Source organism: Mycteria americana, chromosome 4 (assembly GCF_035582795.1).
Source record: "Mycteria americana isolate JAX WOST 10 ecotype Jacksonville Zoo and Gardens chromosome 4, USCA_MyAme_1.0, whole genome shotgun sequence".
Lineage (NCBI taxonomy): Eukaryota > Metazoa > Chordata > Aves > Ciconiiformes > Ciconiidae > Mycteria > Mycteria americana.
Genome location: NC_134368.1, coordinates 72,685,507 through 72,703,669, shown reverse-complemented (window position 1 = coordinate 72,703,669; position 18,163 = coordinate 72,685,507).

Below are 18,163 nucleotides of genomic sequence, written 5' to 3'. Positions count from 1 at the left end.
CTGTTTGACCTCAATTTATGTTTTTAATTTTAAAAAAATGTGCTCTAATGCACAGTTTTGTGTGCTTTTGTAGTGCGTACCTGAAATAGTACAGGCTTATATGTAATATAATACCTAATTACATCGATTATCAATTGTACCTTAGCACCATCAACATGCCTTATTCCGAATAAATACAGTTCTCTAACCCAAAGGTGTCTCTCAGCAGTGAAAGTCACAACCAGGTCCTAGAGGTGCATTTAAGGTACAGTATCAATAACACACCCTTTCCCCATATCATTTCTCACACTGCTCATCTGCAATTCCTAGACACCTTTAACACACCGTCCTGTGAAAACAGTGCAGTATTTCTCTACAAATTACCAGCTGCCCTCCTGCATTTCATGCATGCTAGAGAATGTGATTTATTACATGAGAACACAGACCAAGTTGGACTATTTTTCTCATTACATTAAAATGCAAATAATCCAATCTAATGAAAATTCTGCAGTCTGTCTGCTTCAGTATTCATAAGTCAGACTCGTGTATTGAAGAAAAGAGCAAGGTTATGCTGAGCCAGAAAAGCCTTCATTCATGTGCAGCGGGCGAGTTTAAGTTGAAGTCCACAGAGCTGCTGCACCTATGTACAATGCAAGAGAAGGCCGGAAGTCCTGGAAACTCCTGAATATGTCTTCATTTTGACTAACACACACATTCATCACAGTACAAAGTTACACACATACAGACACCAGATAACATGTGCCTCCACATACCTCTCTTCCTTCCTTCTCTTCAAACACATGTGCACCATACTGAGGGTTTACGTATTCCACTCCTCTGAAATGCTGCCTTGCTGACTGGAAAAGATGCTGCAGCAACAACATCCCTGTGTGATCCTGGGCTTTACCTTCCCAACACTGCTCTGCCGCTTCCAGGAGCAGGGGAGCAGCAGAGCAGGGATTCTTATCAGGAGGAGACACACCAGGTGCCACAGGTGGGGGTGAGGCAGGCATCCTACCAATGGAGCACTGCCCCACTGCTCCTGAGCAAGGACAACAGAGCAGGTGCCACAACAGTGAAAGGGTCAGCCAGAGTCTGCCGACGACCAGGCCAGGGACAAGGGAGGTCCCTGGTCACACCAGGAAGCCACATCAGGATCAGTGAGGTACACGGCCAGGCATGGCACGCCAACAGCGCTGCCCATGCAAGGGCCAGGGACGAGGCCAGGGCTTAAATGTGGGTGCCAGGCCAGGGGGCAGAGGGTGAATGGGAGAAGGCTCCAGATGAGCCTTCTCACAGCTCCTCATCACAAGCTAGCAGCCTGCTCTGATGGGACCCACCTTGACCAGGAGGTTAAACCCCCAAAGGTCTTTGGCCTGTGGTACAAGAGAACAGCACCCGATGAAACACAGGTCAAAGACCTCTTTGGAGCACAGATTATCTTTCCACCTACTTGTGCAACTCCCGACTGTGCCAGGCACTTGCTGGCTCGCAGCCATCCGAGGGAGGCCTGAACACGCTGCCACCTTTGGCACAGCCAGAAATGAGTGGCTACCAGTAGAATCCATCCCGCTCACCTGAGCATTTCATGTTGTTCTGGAAACTGAGGTTCTTCAGAAAAGGGAGAGCCCTCTTCATCCAGCTCCTCCTGCTCTTAGGTGGCAATGGTAGAAGTTTGCGCTCCCGGCAGCACAAATGGTTGCTAAATGACACAAAAATGGTTTCCTTTTTGTTCCTGTAACATTCACGTAACAGGACATTCAGAACGTGTCAAAGCACAAGTTCCCAGCTTGGGAACTACAGTGCAAGACTGCTGTAGCCAAGAAAGGAAAAGAAAGAAGGGGTTTGCAAAATTCAGGGCATCAAAAAAAAGTTAAAAGCCAGTTAAAGAGTATTAGACATGGGTTGTATTTAAAACCAAGACCCTCCAAACCCCAAAACATTTGAGAAACATGCTTTGAGTCCTGAAGGATAACGGAGGCCAATTTGCATGCATGTTCAGTGAGTTACTTTGTAAATCTGTTTTCCCTGCCTCAGAGGCATCCCCCAAATCCGAGAACAGTGATTTAATGTCTTGTGTCTACTCTGAAAGAAGTTCTTTGTTTTGTGCTGCTTGTGCTTCTATTTGAGCTACGTATTCAGCTCTTGCTAAGAGGACAGGCCTGTCACAACTGAGAGCCACTTGCTCTTCTCCATGTTGCCTGAGACTGCAAGTCTTCTGCTTGGCATAAACAAACAGATGCAAAAGCAAGGATTTAAACCTTCACCTCCTGAACACCAGTGACAGAACTGAACCATCAAGCCTTCTGGGCTCCTCAGTTCTCTTTCTGGCCACAGCAGACAACTGAAGCTTATCCCAAAGTCTGGTCATTATGGGTGCCTAGCAGGAGCCTATGCAAGCAAGCTTCATATAGCCACCTACAGCTAAGTCCCAAATTTGAAGAATGGTACCTCACACCCTGGCTTAGGACTTGTTATGAGTCAGGTTAGCGACTCTGGCCTCGTGCTCTGCCTCCCTCTGAGGTGTCTGTTGGAGTCGGTGCTTCTCTGCCCTCCCTGCCTCCTCCGTCTCAGCCACAGCACTGACTGGAGCCCCATGCCAGGAAAATGACAGCACTGCTGAGCTGTGCAATTAGGGTCTGGCCCAAACACCGATGTGTTAATTAAGAACAGAATGAAGTTCCAAGAAGAAAGTAGGAAGAGCCTAGCTCTGAATCTCTCTGCTGGAGTCAACCCAGTCTCCCACAGACAAGATTAATAACAGTGAAGCTAAAGCACCAGGACATTGGCTAGAGGTCTGTGGAGCTCCTTCCCCAGCTCTTGCAGCTGTTCCACTTTCAGAAAGCACAGGAGTGTGAGGACCCCACAGGAATTTTATGTACCAGCTGCACTATGTATTTCCTGAGCTGCTGCACCCAGCACACAGATGCCACTGCTGTGACTGCCCTGCTAGCTGACAGAGGCTCTGTTACCCCAGTGCGGGAGGCATGGAAGAGAATTATTGGCATCACAAACCCTATAGCTGTTTTTGTAAGCTACATGGCCAGGCACCACACTTACGCACTGTGTTGCAGTCATCCATACTGTTGAAGTGTTAGCATGCTTCCTGGCATAGTTTTGGCCTGTAACTGTGTCTGGCAGCACATGCTCTGGCATATTGTGGGGGCAGTGCGTCCCCGGGTATGGAGGTGCTGGGCAGGCAGCAGTGGGTGAGACCATCTGCTTTGCAAGAGGAGTGGAAGTTTACAGACACAGAAGCCTTCCGAGGACACCATCCAAATCAACACTGAATAAAACAAAGGAGCAGCTGTGATAGTTTGTCCACTCTATATGCAGACCTGACTGGTCTGCAATTTGAGAGGCTCATTATTAGAGGAAAGAACAACATTTAATGACAATATTTAATATTCATAATTACTGTCTTCATCATGATAGGTAAAATTTTCAAGAGTCTCTAAGTGGCTTCAGCTCATCTCAGTCACATCAAGTCTTACTGAATTTCTAATAGCACAGATTAAAGCTCCCCACAGCACTGCAGCCTGATCTGTCTCTTTAGCAAAGTCTGAAAGTACTTCTTCAGAGACTGGCTCTGCTGCATTTTTCCAAAGTCTTTGAACATTAGGAGAATCATCCCAAATTGTGTTTCTTGTCACAAACCTAGGCCACTTGCAAGTGAAAATCACAGCTGTACATCGCCACTGTCTGCTAGCACTGAGGCCCCAACCTCATGATTGGGGCAATACTCATAGTATTTTAATGCTTGCAGGTAATGGCAGTATGCATTAAAAAATATGCAATTTTAGGCATTTCAGAACATGGATTTCTAAATGCACAGAACTTCCTGAACCCAGCAGTTCAATGAAAGGGTTTTTTGTTTTGGGTTGTTGCCCCCCCCACCCCCACCCCGCTCCAGTGAAATTAAGCATCTGAGATTACTGGCTGTGAACAGTGTTGCAAAACTATCTTCAAAATTCCATTCTGAAACAAATTTTTGGTACCCTAAACCTTTCAGATTCTTTCATGCCACATCTAGTATCTGGCTATGCATTTTGCTCTTTTCCAAGCAGGTCTCTTGCTTTCTGTACTTATGCTACAGTTTGAGCTCACCACTAAGAGGATCGCAGTTTTACTGCGAAACCTCTATTAGAGTATGAATAAGCTTACATTTATCCAACAAGCCAGGTGTTACTAAGAGTAAACATGCTCTCATGCAGACTATTTCCACTCTGTGTTCTCAGCCTTTTAATGTTCACAGCTGGTAGCTGATCATTTTCCAAAACATTGCAATCAAAATGTTTTTCAAGAAACATTCTAGTTAAACAGATGCTGTAACAGGAAGATATGCTCATTGCTCAAAAATAATCCAGTGACAATAGTGACTGTTTTTATATAAAGGTATTCCAGACACTCACATTCACTAGTACCTACCAGCTTGCTAATCACGAGGTAATCTGTAATGGAAAAAAAACCCCAAACACTGAGCAGGAACTTGCACTAATCTTTTGATGACCACATAGCTTTGATGATGAAATGCTGCTGCTTTCTTTTGAAGAGTTGACCTGGAATATAGTACATAAGAAGTTCTTTGAGCCTTATAGCACTGACAGCCGCACTCTAAGAGAGGTGAAAAATTGAAGATCCTGTAATAACTGGTTTTAATATTATGCAGAGGTGGTGGTCTGCATTTACTCTCATCTAGTGATTTCTGTGTAGTTACACTGAAATTATACTGGCAAAAGACATAATTCAAGTCTCTCCAGTATGAAAAACAATGGGGGGGCAGGGGGAGGGTGGGAAGTATTTATCTGGAGTTCAGTTCTCAAAGTTCTTAATGCATACATGTGAAGTTAAGATCAGTTCTGGCTGCACAGCCTAATCAGTGTTATCTTCCCAGCTAAACACTTTGTTCGTGTGGCACACTTCCACTTCCATCCTCCTCTCTCTCTTTGACATAAAAGGGTATCAAGAGCCCTTTTAAACACAAGCACAATTCCAAGGGGATTTTAATGATCTTGTCTGGGAGGAGGCTACACCATGATTTACAGCAAGCAAAGTAATATGGGACAAAAAAGAAAAAAAACATTTTAGATGAATTGGTTATTTTCTGAGAAGTACCCTTTTAGGTCACTCAGAGCTACATGTCAGTTCCTGCAAATTTAATGAATACTTTCAGTCAAAAAAAAAAGTATAAAACATTTTGAGAAAGATAAATTGAGCTAAGTTTATTTGACAGGGGAAAAACAAATACAAACTTTTTTTTTAAGTCACCAAGACAAAAATACATGATTTCCATGGCTCTGATATGGAAAAGAAAACCTTTACTCTGCGATATGACTATGCAGATACTGCTTCACAAAGGCTCTGCATTTTATACATACAGGCTAGTTGTTATATGACAGATCTCTGGCCAAGGAAGCTCTGCTTGGGCTACACAGCTAAAATTGGCCACAGGACACATCCCACTGTGCCAGTTTAAAATGACACATTTGATAACTATTTCTCATTTTAGGAAGTTTTAAGAGAGTAAAAGTGCAGTAAGAATATTCTACTGAGCACAAGCTAAACTTTATTCCTCACAGGGACAAAGAATGTAAGAGCAAAACCAATCATCTGACATAAGCACACTAATTAACAGAGGCACAGTTACAGCTAACGCAGCTATGTTGCTGCTGAGATTCAAGTGAGTATCTCTGCACAGAACTATGGAGATACTTTGTAAAGGATACTGGTTTTATATCTGTTAATTGTAAGGGATGCAACATCACGAATGAGTGGCTTTGAATCATTAAAAAATGGAACATTTTATTAATGTAGTTTATACTCACTGTTTATACATTAATTTTCTAGATAAAGAATTCCTGTCTCACAAGGATTATGTTGTTCCTAATCCATATGGTTAATCAGTAACCAATTTAGGGGCAGGATTGGCTGTAGCTCACTTCATGCTCTCTCCTCAGGAGCAAGGAACAGATAAAAAGGAAGGAATGGTAGCATGTGCCAAACAGAGGTGTATTCTCCTTTAGCAGGATTACTAACTCCATGTATACCCCAGGCCTATATATAAGAAAGCAGCAGCACAGATTTTTCAGATAGTTATTTTTCAAACCATGGATTGCTTCAATCTTGCCCTGTTACACACAACACTGTCTTTACATCTGCAGCCTCAGAAGTCATAAAACTTAGGACGCTCCATACACAGTTACATTAAGCACAGATCCTCTCAAGTTCTTAAACACGTAATAAGCAACCTCTTATACACGCAGACAACCAAAGGAGGTCTGATTTTTGAGGATCATAAAGCATGATCCTCAAAACTCTAAAGGCAGTTTTAGATAACGTCTGTGTTGTGCAATGCTGAGCTACCTCAGTTCTAGCTCAAAGGCACCGAGAAAGAGATGTTTTGCATATATAGATAGCCCCATGCTTATCTGCTACCTTGAGGCCTAGCAGTGGTACGGCTGTGTTAGTGCAGCTCTGTAGTAACATTTTTGGGAAAGGGATTGTTTCTTCATTCAGCAGCTAACTCGAGGATCTCTGGATGATGGCAAGTGACAGTGCAAGCCTATACTCAGTGCATGACACCTTCTTGGCAAGATACAACTACCTGGCATTCAGTTTCCATCTGAAGCCTCCTCAAGGTAGGTGTTTATGCTCCTGTGGGATCTCACCCTGTAGGCATCTCTGACACATACTGATTTAGCTGAGCTTAGCACACAAAGCCACAGTCACTCAACACCCAAAGATACTTTTCACCCAAGCTTATGTCCTGTCTCTGAGCTGTCAGGTCATGATTTCTCTTTTGGACTTCAAGTGAACTTCATTTTTCCCTCTGAAGAATAACACTGAAAAAAAAAATCTGCTATTTAAGCTTTCACAGTTGGCTCTTTAGTCGCATATCTGCTTCTCTCTTTTTTTTTTTTTTTTGAGAATTGTTACTATCAGGGAATAGCAGTATTTTAAAATTAGTTTTTCAGAGGGCATTCCTGTTCTCAAGGCATCCCTGCTTGATAAAAAGTCTCTATCCCTTGCTTGACTGGGCACAGTTGGAAACTATTTCTTAGTTTGCTAACATTAATCCTGGATACAAGATGTATTAAAAATAGACAGCAGAAAGATACATGACAATAAAGGCCAGTTTTAAGAATCTATGTCTTAATTTATTGCATTTCTGGGTTTAATAAGTCAGCCTTTACAGCAAGGAGATAAAAGTATTGAAATCTTACAGATCCCTTAAGGCCAACCAACCAACCAAGTAGCTTAGTAACCACCCAGGCTTTATTCTTTCGTTGTAGATTATTTTAAGTTATCACTAATCCTGCTACGAAACTTCCAATTCCATAGACTCTACATTGCCTGACTTCAGATACAGTCCAAAGCTTGGGAGTCTGAGGTCCCTTTCACTACTAATATGCATCATGCAACATAGCATACACAGGCTAGTCTTTTGTGTTCTTAAATTATTGTTGCAGAGCTAAGGAGATGGCTGAATAAATTTAATTAAATATATTAGGAGACTAAGCAGATTTCCATTTCCTAAAATGTAATTCCTGACCAGTGCAACTTTATAAATATTAACTGCATTTTCTAGAAGACGTTTTCTGATTCTACCATTACTAACCCAATGAGCCAGTATAGTTTTAAAGTCTTTAAGAGAACCCAATCACATAAGTTACTTTATATTTACTAACAGAACAGAGGAAAAGCATTTACCAAACAGTCACAATGGCTCGCCAGGAATCCAACCTCAAAGTCTCTCCATTTTCAGGAAAAGGTAACCTCTTTCCGTCATCAGAGGTTATACATCACACTTGTAAATCACTACTTGCAAGGACTTAGTAGATAGATGTATCTGAGGGCAGGAGGGGAGCACTGTGCCAAAACCCCCAGTGGCAGCAAAACTAAACAATGGCATCTTTGTGGGTTGAAGGCCTGATCAAACTATTACTGAAGTCAATGGGAGCCTTTTCAGTGGTTTCTAGCAGTGTTGGATGAGAGCCACAATACATTACAAGCAGTATCGCTAACTTTCAAAACCAGAAGTAAGAGCACAAAGGCATTAGTTTCTCATTTAGAATAGCACTCTGCCCACTGATTCCTCCTACCTTTTTACAGAACAGAGCAATGAGCTCGCTCCAATCCCCAGCGCTTGTCTCGGGAAGCTGGGAGGTAAGATTTCCTACAACTTCTTAAGTGTCAAACTTTCATCTCTAAGAGAACCACTCTGGGGAAGTAAAGCAGCTGCCAGGCCAGACATCATGGACATATGATGTAGAAACTGTGAGGCCAATAAAGAATAAAAGCATGCACTACAATAGAAGGCAAGGAGAAAACTGCAAAACACAAAGCTCTGACAAACTTGTTCCCATCAGACCATTGGCTGTGTACCTGTGGTTCCCAAGGCCTGCTGGGAAGCCCCCTTCTTAACCCTCTGTGTGTATGGGTCAGTTTGTCTGATCACAGCCTTCTGGAAACTGCTTGTGGCCAGCAGCGTCTCTGCCACATACATACAGGTTAGTACCTTTCAAACACATGGATGGATCTGGGGAGGATTGCTTGGTTTTTTATGTTCGGAAAAATAGCCGCTAAGGCATTGCTGAATTGGAATTTTCTGAGATGTATTTACGCAAAATCTAAAATGTTTTGGGTTGATCAAAAGCAGTGCACTCTGGGCAGTTCAGCACATCATGTAATAATTTCAGCTGTTTGCTACTGAATTTTCACCACCTCTGACCTCTAGGAAATACATGGCAGGGGGTGGGGAATTAACAACCCAAACCCATTAAGTAGTTATATTTTAGATAATAACAATTATCCCCATTTTCCCACAGATAGTATTCTGGTTCTTTCTCAAACAGGCCAGCTGAAATAGCAGTGTTATTTAGTTGGACATTTTTGCCTTTAAAAACTCCAAAATAAATGTGCATCTCCTCTTCAACATAGTATATGTTTACTCTGTGTGGAACTGTAAACCTCCAGCCACTCATTCTCAGAGAAGCATGGATTTATAAAACACCTTCCTGCTTTTCAGCAGAATTGTGTTGTATTCAGGAAAAAAGGAAATCCTACAATTATTATGCACATCTAGAGGTGAAGTTGGCATGCAGCATGTAGCATGAGAGTCCAGCTTTCAACTCTGCAGTATGTAGCTGGAAAAACTGTTGAGCTATTTAGCTGAGGGGCTGGAGGCGGACGGCATTTTCAGTTGGCTAGCTGTGCTTGCTTTTGTACAAGGCAGTTATTTAAGAAGACTCTGTACTTCCCAGGGCATGTATTTCTTTAATAAGATCTTTAATAATTTCTTCTTTCTTCGATTCTAGCAGCCTGTAAAACATTCCTAGCCAACTCTTTTCAAGTTCTCAAGTCAAGCTTTAAGCAAAATGGGACCAAGACTTACCCTTATTGATCCACAGGCAGAGAGAGGCACTACAAAAAAAGAGACTGAAACAAACCTGGGGGAAAGCATGTAATGGGGAAACGTATTCCTGCACTGAAGGGGACATATGGCAGCACTGTGCAAGACGTGTGTGTATATATATACACACACACAGAGTATGGGCCAGAGCTGGTGGACAGGAAGGAGCTGGTACAGCCTTTTCCTCTCTCTCTCCTAGATCCTTCTTTCTCTGAACTCATGGAGAGCAGTTCCTCCAAAATCTGAAGCAGGATCACTCTGATCTATATTACCTAGGAGGTTGCACTAGTTCAGGTTTTGGGGGGACAGCATGATGGTATTTCTTGGGAATTGTTCTGCCTGCCTCTGCTTCCCATTGAATGCAGCTTTTTTATGTGCCAAGAGGAAAGGAGATAAGCTTTGGTACATGGCATTGAACCAGAAGAGGGAAACACAGTTATGAGAGAATAGCAAGCCAACAGACTCATTGTTCACTGTGAAACTGCCCTGGGATGGATGCCTAGCATGTGCTCCAGCAGCACTTGTGTGCCTTTACTCATGTGCAACTTTTTTTTTTTTAAATTGGCCTGGAAAATATATTTTTCATAGAAACCACTCTCTAGTGGAAAAAGAATAGTGAAAGTAAGAGACCAACTATAGCAAGAGGAGTAACTATTCTCATATGCTGCTTCATAAACGAGTGGAATTGGCACAGAATTATTAGCCACCCTGCACAGCCATCAGCTCTTGCCAACCTCTGTGGTTCTCCTCTGTCCAAGAAGATGAAGCAAAGCACAGCCAGAGCCACTCACATCAGCAACACTGCATCAAAGCCTGCCCTTGGAGCAGCAGCTGCTTTGTGCAGTCACCGTAAGCTGCCTGTGCTAAAACAAACTCTGCTGCTGGCCCACTGTTAAGTAGTGATGGAGCGCACATTCCCGTTTTTACTGCAAAGCTTACCTTCTTCCCTCTTTTCTTCCATCACATCATTTCACAGCAGCAAAACCCTCACGTGCAGCTGCCTCCCCTCAATGTGTCATTTTGCCTATCACAGAATCGTACAGGTTGGAAGAAACCTTTAAGATCATCAAGTCCAACCATAAACCTAACACTACCAAGTCCACCGCTAAACCATGTCCCTAAGCACCTCATCCAAACGTCTTTTAAATACCTCCAGTGACTCAACCACTTCCCTGGGCAGCCTGTTCCAGTGCAAGTTGCTCCCCTGGCGCAACTTGAGGCCATTTCCTCTCATCCTATCATTTGTTACTTGGGAGAAGAGACCAACTCCCACCTCTCTACAACCTCCTTTCAGGTAGTTGTAGAGAGCAATAAGGTCTCCCCTCAGCCTCCTTTTCTCCAGGCTAAACAACTCCAGTTCCCTCAGCCGCTCCTCATAAGACTTCTGCTCCAGACCCTTCACCAGCTTCGTTGCCCTTCTCTGCACACGCTCCAGCACCTCAATGTCTCTCTTGTAGTGAGGGGCCCAAAACTGAACACAGTATTCAAGGTGCGGCCTCACCAGTGCTGAGTACAGGCGCACGATCACTTCCCTACTCCTGCTGGCCACACTATTCTTGATACAAGCCAGGATGCCATTGGCCTTCTTGGCCACCTGGGCACACTGCCCGGGTGTTTCTTAAAAGGCCCTGAACTACAGGTGCTGTAGTGCGCTCGAGCCCTCGCAGCACAAAACTCCTGCCCTGCCAGATACAGCATGGTTCTGGTGAAATGCCAAGAGAAGTAAAAAAGGCAGTATCAGCTCAGACACAGACCAATCCTTTCCTTCTCGTAACAGGGCTCTTTGGGGGGCAGGGGGGGTGGGAAAAAGTGCTGTGGTTTCGTAACGTCACAGGCCCAAAGTAGAAGGAGCATTATGCCGGAGCGGGGTGCATAACGGACACCCCGTCACACACGCGGCACGAGGCACCAGGCCGCAGGCCCAAAGGCCGCCACGCACCGCCCCACTCCCCTCGGCGCGGCGCATGCGCCCCGGCGCACCGCCCTGCCCCGCGCGGGCGCGCGTCTCCCTCCCCCCGGCCGGCCGGCACTCCGCCGGATCCCGGCTCTCCGCGGCGGCAGTGCAGGTGAGCGGGGCGGGCACCGGGTCTCTCGTCCCAGCCGGCGGGGCGCCCCCCCCCTTCTCCCGCAGCGGGAGGGCTGCGCCCCATTCCCGGGCCCTTCCTCCGCCGCCGCGCTCCTGCTGCTGTCCCTCGCCGTCATACCGCCCTCATCCTCGGTCAGGGCCCGCCGCCGCCATGGTGGGTTGCCCCTGCCTTTATGTAACTCACCCCTCTCCCCTCAGGTGTAACGGGAAGCGGTCCTGCTTGCTTTGGCGCGGGCGGTCGGGATGGTTTTCCCTTCTTGCAGCCCCGCACGTCCATTCTTACCCCTGAAACACCCCTGTCCGCCTCACAACGCGCTGCCAGCCGGAGGGTGGGACGGCCCGGACCCCGCTACTGTGAGGCTCTCCTTCAGCCGCGGGGCGAGGGGACGGTGACGGGCCCGACTCCATTTCATTGCAAACTGTTATTGCCACGACCAGCTTCAGAGACCCAAACCGAACGTGGATTTACTGTAAATTAACCTAGAATTGGTGCAAATCACCCAGGGCTGGATTATGCCCCTTGCAAGAGCACGCAAACCTGGCATGCTGTCTGGGCTAGCCTCTCCTCGGCATCGGAGGGCTTATTCTTTGGGAGGCACCCGTGCAGTCCTGTGCTCACAGAGATCTTAGTTGCCGTACGATTCAAGCACAGAGACAAAAAACACGCAAATAAACTGGGCTGGGAGTCCACGCATTTCAAGATGTTGCATGTAATTCACTACTGTGGAGACTGCAGCCTGAAAAACTAGTGCCATGGTCAGCTTACTATTGACATCTTGTCACAGGTAACAAGTAAAGTCACTTCAGTTACCCCAAACCAACTATTTCTTGCATTTAAAAAATAGTAAGAAGTTACATGTTATTACTGGGGAGAGCCTCAGGAGTTCCTAGCCTCTCCTTCCTTCTCAAATAAATGAGAATTTCAGATGTTAGAACTCCACCAGCTCTTTATATTGCCTGCTTGAGTTTCCTTCCTGCTTTGATAGGTTCCATCTTCCCATCTCCACTCAAGGCGATTGCTTACTGGCTGCTGGGAAGTAACAGTTAATGAAGCTCTTATCCATAAGGGGTGTAGAGGTAGTTCACAAACCAGATAGGGCCTCCTAGTTCATAGATCTGCGTTTCCTCCTTTGCCTAGTCATTCCTCTGTATTCTGCAGTAGTAAAAGTTGTAAAATTCAGAGATACTTGGCTTTCTGTGCCTGTTACAGAGGCTTCTGGAGGTATAATCAAGAAACATTTCACACGTGTGACTCTGGAAAAGTACCACAGCAGGTAAAATAGCTCATCAAATGTTAACAAGCTAAATCCACAACAGGTGTGTCACATATGGCTTTGATTGCTTGTGATGGAGGTTAAGCTACAAAAGGTTCAGCCACCTTCTTTAAGCAATTGGGTCTGAGGTTTTGAGTTAGTTTGGGCTGATTCCCCTATAATCTCTGTGTGAACTGTTCTGATATGTAAGAAGTGTGTCTGCTTTGTAACATGCCAACATTGTACCTGTAGTTTCTGTGCAGTGTGTGATTAGCAGTGTACTCATGACCTGCTTTTATTTTATAAATTGTTAGTGAGATGTCAGTAGCCTGGCATCCAGTTTTCTAGTTGGCCATCTATTTGTAAAAACAAGTTTAATCAGTGTGGTCAGAAGAGGACACAATTATTGTGTAATTACTGCCAGTAATTTGATGCAAGGCAGCATAGTACTATGTTAGCCAGTGTCTTTAGTTCTTCCTCAGCAGGCTTCACCAAACAGATTTTGTGATAATGATTTCCTGCATCAATAGTCGTAGCTTCTTGGGTTGTGAAGCCTTTTATGTTGTGTTAGTTCTGCCCCTCCTGATTTCAAACAGATACTGAAGGAGCCTTACAGCTCTGGAACAAAAGGAAGATGGTGGTGCTTTATGGTTTGAGCTGTTTGACTTGTGAGTGTAATGTGAGGCTGCAGCCTCAGTGAATCTCAACAAGAGAATATGATGATGGTTGGCAGCTAAGGCAGAGAGCCCTGAGAGGATGGAGCTGGGGGGTGTATGGGAAACAGTATTTGGCTACAGCTCTGGGATGCTCTGGTGGGTACCATGCCTTGATTTACACGTCCAGAATAAAGGGCAGCTGGCAAATGTCTTAGAAATTATTTTGCTCTCTGTTAACACTTCCCAGGAAGGGCTGGACTAAACACTGCTGTGGAGATTTTGTTATTTTGTTTATTTTGTTATTTGTTATTTTGTTATTTTGTATTTTTATTTTTAATCAGGTCCATCAGAGAAGACAATAGTGCCTCTCCTTGGTAAGGGCCTGTTCTGTGTTCTTATGAATGTAAAGTACTAGCTAGAATTTTATTACATATCTATGAAGACTTCACTGTGCTCCCAAGAATTGCACTGATTTGCAGTGTTTTTTCTTTTGTGTTCTACTTTTTGGATATTCCCAAGGTTACCTTGCATAAATAAATAACTTCTTAAGTACACCTGTATCTGCAAAGCAGAGTCCTTCTTCACTGTTCTGGGGCTTCTCATGGGTTTTGGTGGTTGTTCTGAAGCAAAAGTAAATCAAGTGTAAGTAAATCATGGCATATTATGTTGTTTGTTTGGTTTTGATTATGCAAAACTGAATAAAATTGTCAACCTGCCATCTCATAAAGCCCAGAAGACAGTTGGCCTTTCTGGTGTTTGATGGAAACTGGGATTAAACCTCAGTAGATCTTTGTTGAGCATATTCATATATTGAATCAAAGGAAGCAGGGAAGAAGCTGTGTCAAAACAGGATTAAGGGATTGCCGGGCAGAATTACTTCCAAAATGAGATTTTCTCTGACTATGCTTTTCACGCTCTACAAAACACCCTTTCTGTCCTTTTTCTGTTGCATTTTTCAACAGAAAAGAGCAGTCCTCATTCACTGCTCATGTGTCTACAGCAGTGATGGGGTTTTGGTTACAGAAGCAGATGAAAGATGGTGCCAGCTGTACCCATTTCACTGTTTTCTGAACTACCTGTGTGACAAGTAACACAAAACAATAATACATGTCAGTTTTTGCTACAAAGAACCTTTGAAATACTGAAAGGATCTAGAAATTTTATATTAGTGTTGTCTAAGAAAATTTTTTGTGAATTTCTACAAAAGGAGGCCTGGTGGTTTTAAACAAGCTAAACCAGTTAGATGTGTGGTTTCTGATTTTTTTTTTTTCCCTGTTAAATTAACTTTCTGCTGAAAAGTACAGTAGGCTTAGGCTTGTAATACAATGTGTAACTTGAACTTTCCCATGTTTTCCAACCTTGTCTGATTTGACCTAATTAGCATGGGCATCTGAGCAGTTTTGCATGAGGTTTCCGTAACTCCTTTGATGGAATTGGTGAATGGAGAAGGGGAGAGCACTGAGGTTTTTCGACACTATTTTATCTATCATTTTTTCCCCCCCACGTTCCTTCTTGGTGATGCAGCTGTAACCAGTCTGAGCAGGGAACAGCTGCTTGTGCAGTCCCTGCCAAAGCTGCTGCTTGGCTGCGGTTTGCACTACAGCTGCCTCCTGCCCTTCCCACTTCTCTCCCTCTGTCTCTTCCGTAGCTCTGCCAGCTGCCCTCTTTTCAAATGTTCAAGTTTTCTTAGTACAACACAGGACAACAGCTAGACTTGTTCTGTTAGCTAGATTAAACTGGAGAAGACCTTGTCACTGCATATGCTTATCATATGCTTGCATATGCTTATTGTGGTCAGCAGCACCAGTGTATAATTAGCCACAGAGACTTATCAGACTCTGTATTAGACAAGTTAGTTTTACACAGCCACATGTACAAACTTGTATATATTTATATGCATACAGTCTGTTCGTACTCCAGTCACTTCCAAAACCTCCCTGCTCATAGGGCTACAAACTTTGCATTTACAGAAGGCAAATTTCTCATCTCCTTCAATTAAAAGGCCCTTTTGTTTTCTGAGTGAGGCTAACTGCCCTTCTCTGCACAGATCATGATGTGATTTTTGTTCATCTTGTGGGTGGGTAACCAAAATTACATACAGGATAGTTGGTGAAACTTCACCTGTATCTTGATTTGTCCTGGACTTCTGCCTTCTTTTTTCCAACTTCAGTACCACTACTCATAAAGAGCATTGGATTTAATGGTATCATAATACTTCTCATCTGAACACCGTCTAGTTGTGGGTTATAGTGCAAGTCTTGGTTTTGTTTCTGTTCTGTATCACTGAAATGTCTTCCTCCCTTGTGTCAGTGGAAGAACGAGGACCATCCCCTCTTTCTGGAGCACTGTCTCCGAAGGTACCTGATGGGGGGAGGAGGCCATGTACTCCCAACATCGAGGCTGGCTTGTTGGCCAGGATTCCTGGGGTTTAATTTCATGACAGGAAAACAGAGCGATGTTCATTCATGTCCTGCCACTCTCTAATGTCTTCCATTTCTTTTTGCTTCAAAATTACTTGAGATATTTTACCTCTACTGAACATAAGTACTCTATGTGACTTGAGGAATTTTACACTTAATTCAGTTTCAGATTTAGCTACATTGTCTGAATAAAAATCGCTTCACTTTAGGACGTTACTGTTATCTGAATTGCAGCAGATATATGATAATGTGCTCTGACCTCCCATCCCTGCTTGCTTTTCTAAGTTTGATAGTGAGGAATAGCTAGGAGGGGATCCTCGGTCCCTTGCCTGAGGACCAGAACACCAACTCTGGGGTCTGGAACAGCTGCACTCTGGGAACAGCAGACATCATCAATATTTCTAAATGTTTAACTTCAACAAGAAAATTGCTGACCTGCTCTCAGCAAACAATGGTGAGTTATAAACAATGTGTGGTTTGTTTTTTTTGTTCAGACAGTTACTCCTTTATGGAAAGTGTCAGGCAGCTGTCTACAAGGAACAACAGATGATGTTATTAATGAGGCACTTCCTTGAGTTTCCTCACAGTCAGTCACTTACCGTGATGGTCACTTACACTCTTAGTGTAGTGAAAATACTAGACTGTACCGAGGCTGGAAGACTTAATTGCCAATGAAAAAGGAGCACATTGAAAAGGGAGGTTTTGAATGGCCATAGCAGTGTTTTGTTCTACAGAGGAAGTAAGTCTGCAGCATTCACCCAGTACTAAACTAACCTCAAGTAGTTGGATGTTATTGTTGCATTACTGTTGATTTGGGGAGCAAATCTGTAAATGGCTCTTTTTCTCTCAGTTTGTGGATTCTTAGTACATAATGCAAATACATTAGCAGCAAAAGGAGAGCTAAGGACAATCTCCAGTCCCTAGCAGACGGGGGAGGGAACACAGTGACAAAGGATGAGGAAAAGGCTGAGGTACTTAATGCCTTCTTTGCCTCAGTCTTTAATAGCAGGGCCAATTGTTCTCTGGGTACCCAGCCCCTGGAGTTGGAAGATAGGGATGGGGACCAGAATGGAGCCCCCATAATCCAGGGGGAAATGGTTAGTGACCTGCTGCACCACTTAGACATTCACAAGTCTATGGGGCCTGATGAGATCCACCCGAGAGTACTGAAGGAACTGGCAGATGTGCTCACCAAGCCCCTTTCCATCATTTACCAGCAGTCCTGGCTAACTGGGGAGGTCCCAGTTGACTGGAGATTAGCGAATGTGACACCCATCTTCAAGAAGGGCCGGAAGGAGGACCCGGGGAACTACAGGCCTGTCAGCCTGACCTCGGTACCGGGGAAGCTGATGGAGCAGATCATCCTGAGTGCCATCACGCGGCGTGTAGAGGATAACCAAGGGATCGAGCCCAGCCAGCATGGGTTCAGGAAAGGCAGGTCCTGCTTAACCAACCTGATCTCCTTCTATGACAAGGTGACCTGCCTAGTGGATGAGGAGAAGGCTGTGAATATTGTCTATCTAGACTTCAGTAAAGCCTTTGACACTGTTGCCCACAGCATTCTCCTGGAGAAACTGGCTGCTCATGGCTTGGACAGGTGTACTCTTCACTGGGTAAAGAACTGGCTGGATGGCCGGGCCCAAAGAGTGGTGGTGAATGGAGATAACTCTAGTTGGTGGCCGGTCACAAGCGGTGTTCCCCAGGGCTCTGTGTTGGGGCCAGTCCTGTTTAACATCTTTATCAATGATCTGGACGAAGGGATCGAGTGCACCCTCAGTAAGTTTGCAGATGACACCAAGTTGTGTGGGAGCGTTGATCTGCTTGAGGGTAGGCAGGCTCTTCAGAGGGACCTGGACAGGCTGGATCAATGGGCCGAGGTCAATTGTATGAGGTTTAACAAGGCCAAGTGCAAGGTCCTGCACTTGGGCCACAGCAACCCCATGCAACGCTATAGGCTTGGGGAAGAGTGGCTGGAAAGCTGCCTGGCAGAGAAGGACCTGGGGGTGTTTGTTGACAGCTGCCTGAATATGAGCCAGCAGTGTGCCCAGGTGGCCAAGAAGGCCAATGGCATCCTAGCTTGTATCAGAAATAGCATGGCCAGCAGGACTAGGGTAGTGATTGTGCCCCTGTACTCGGCACTGGTGAGGCTGCACCTTGAATACTGTGTTCAGTTTTGGGCCCCTCACTACAAGAGAGACATTGAGGTGCTGGAGCGTGTCCAGAGAAGGGCAGTGAAGCTGGTGAAGGGTCTAGAGTAGAAGTCTTATGAGGAGCGGCTGAGGGACCAGGGGTTGTTTAGCCTGGAGAAAAGGAGGCTGAGGGGAGACCTTATCGGTCTCTACAACTACCTGAAAGGA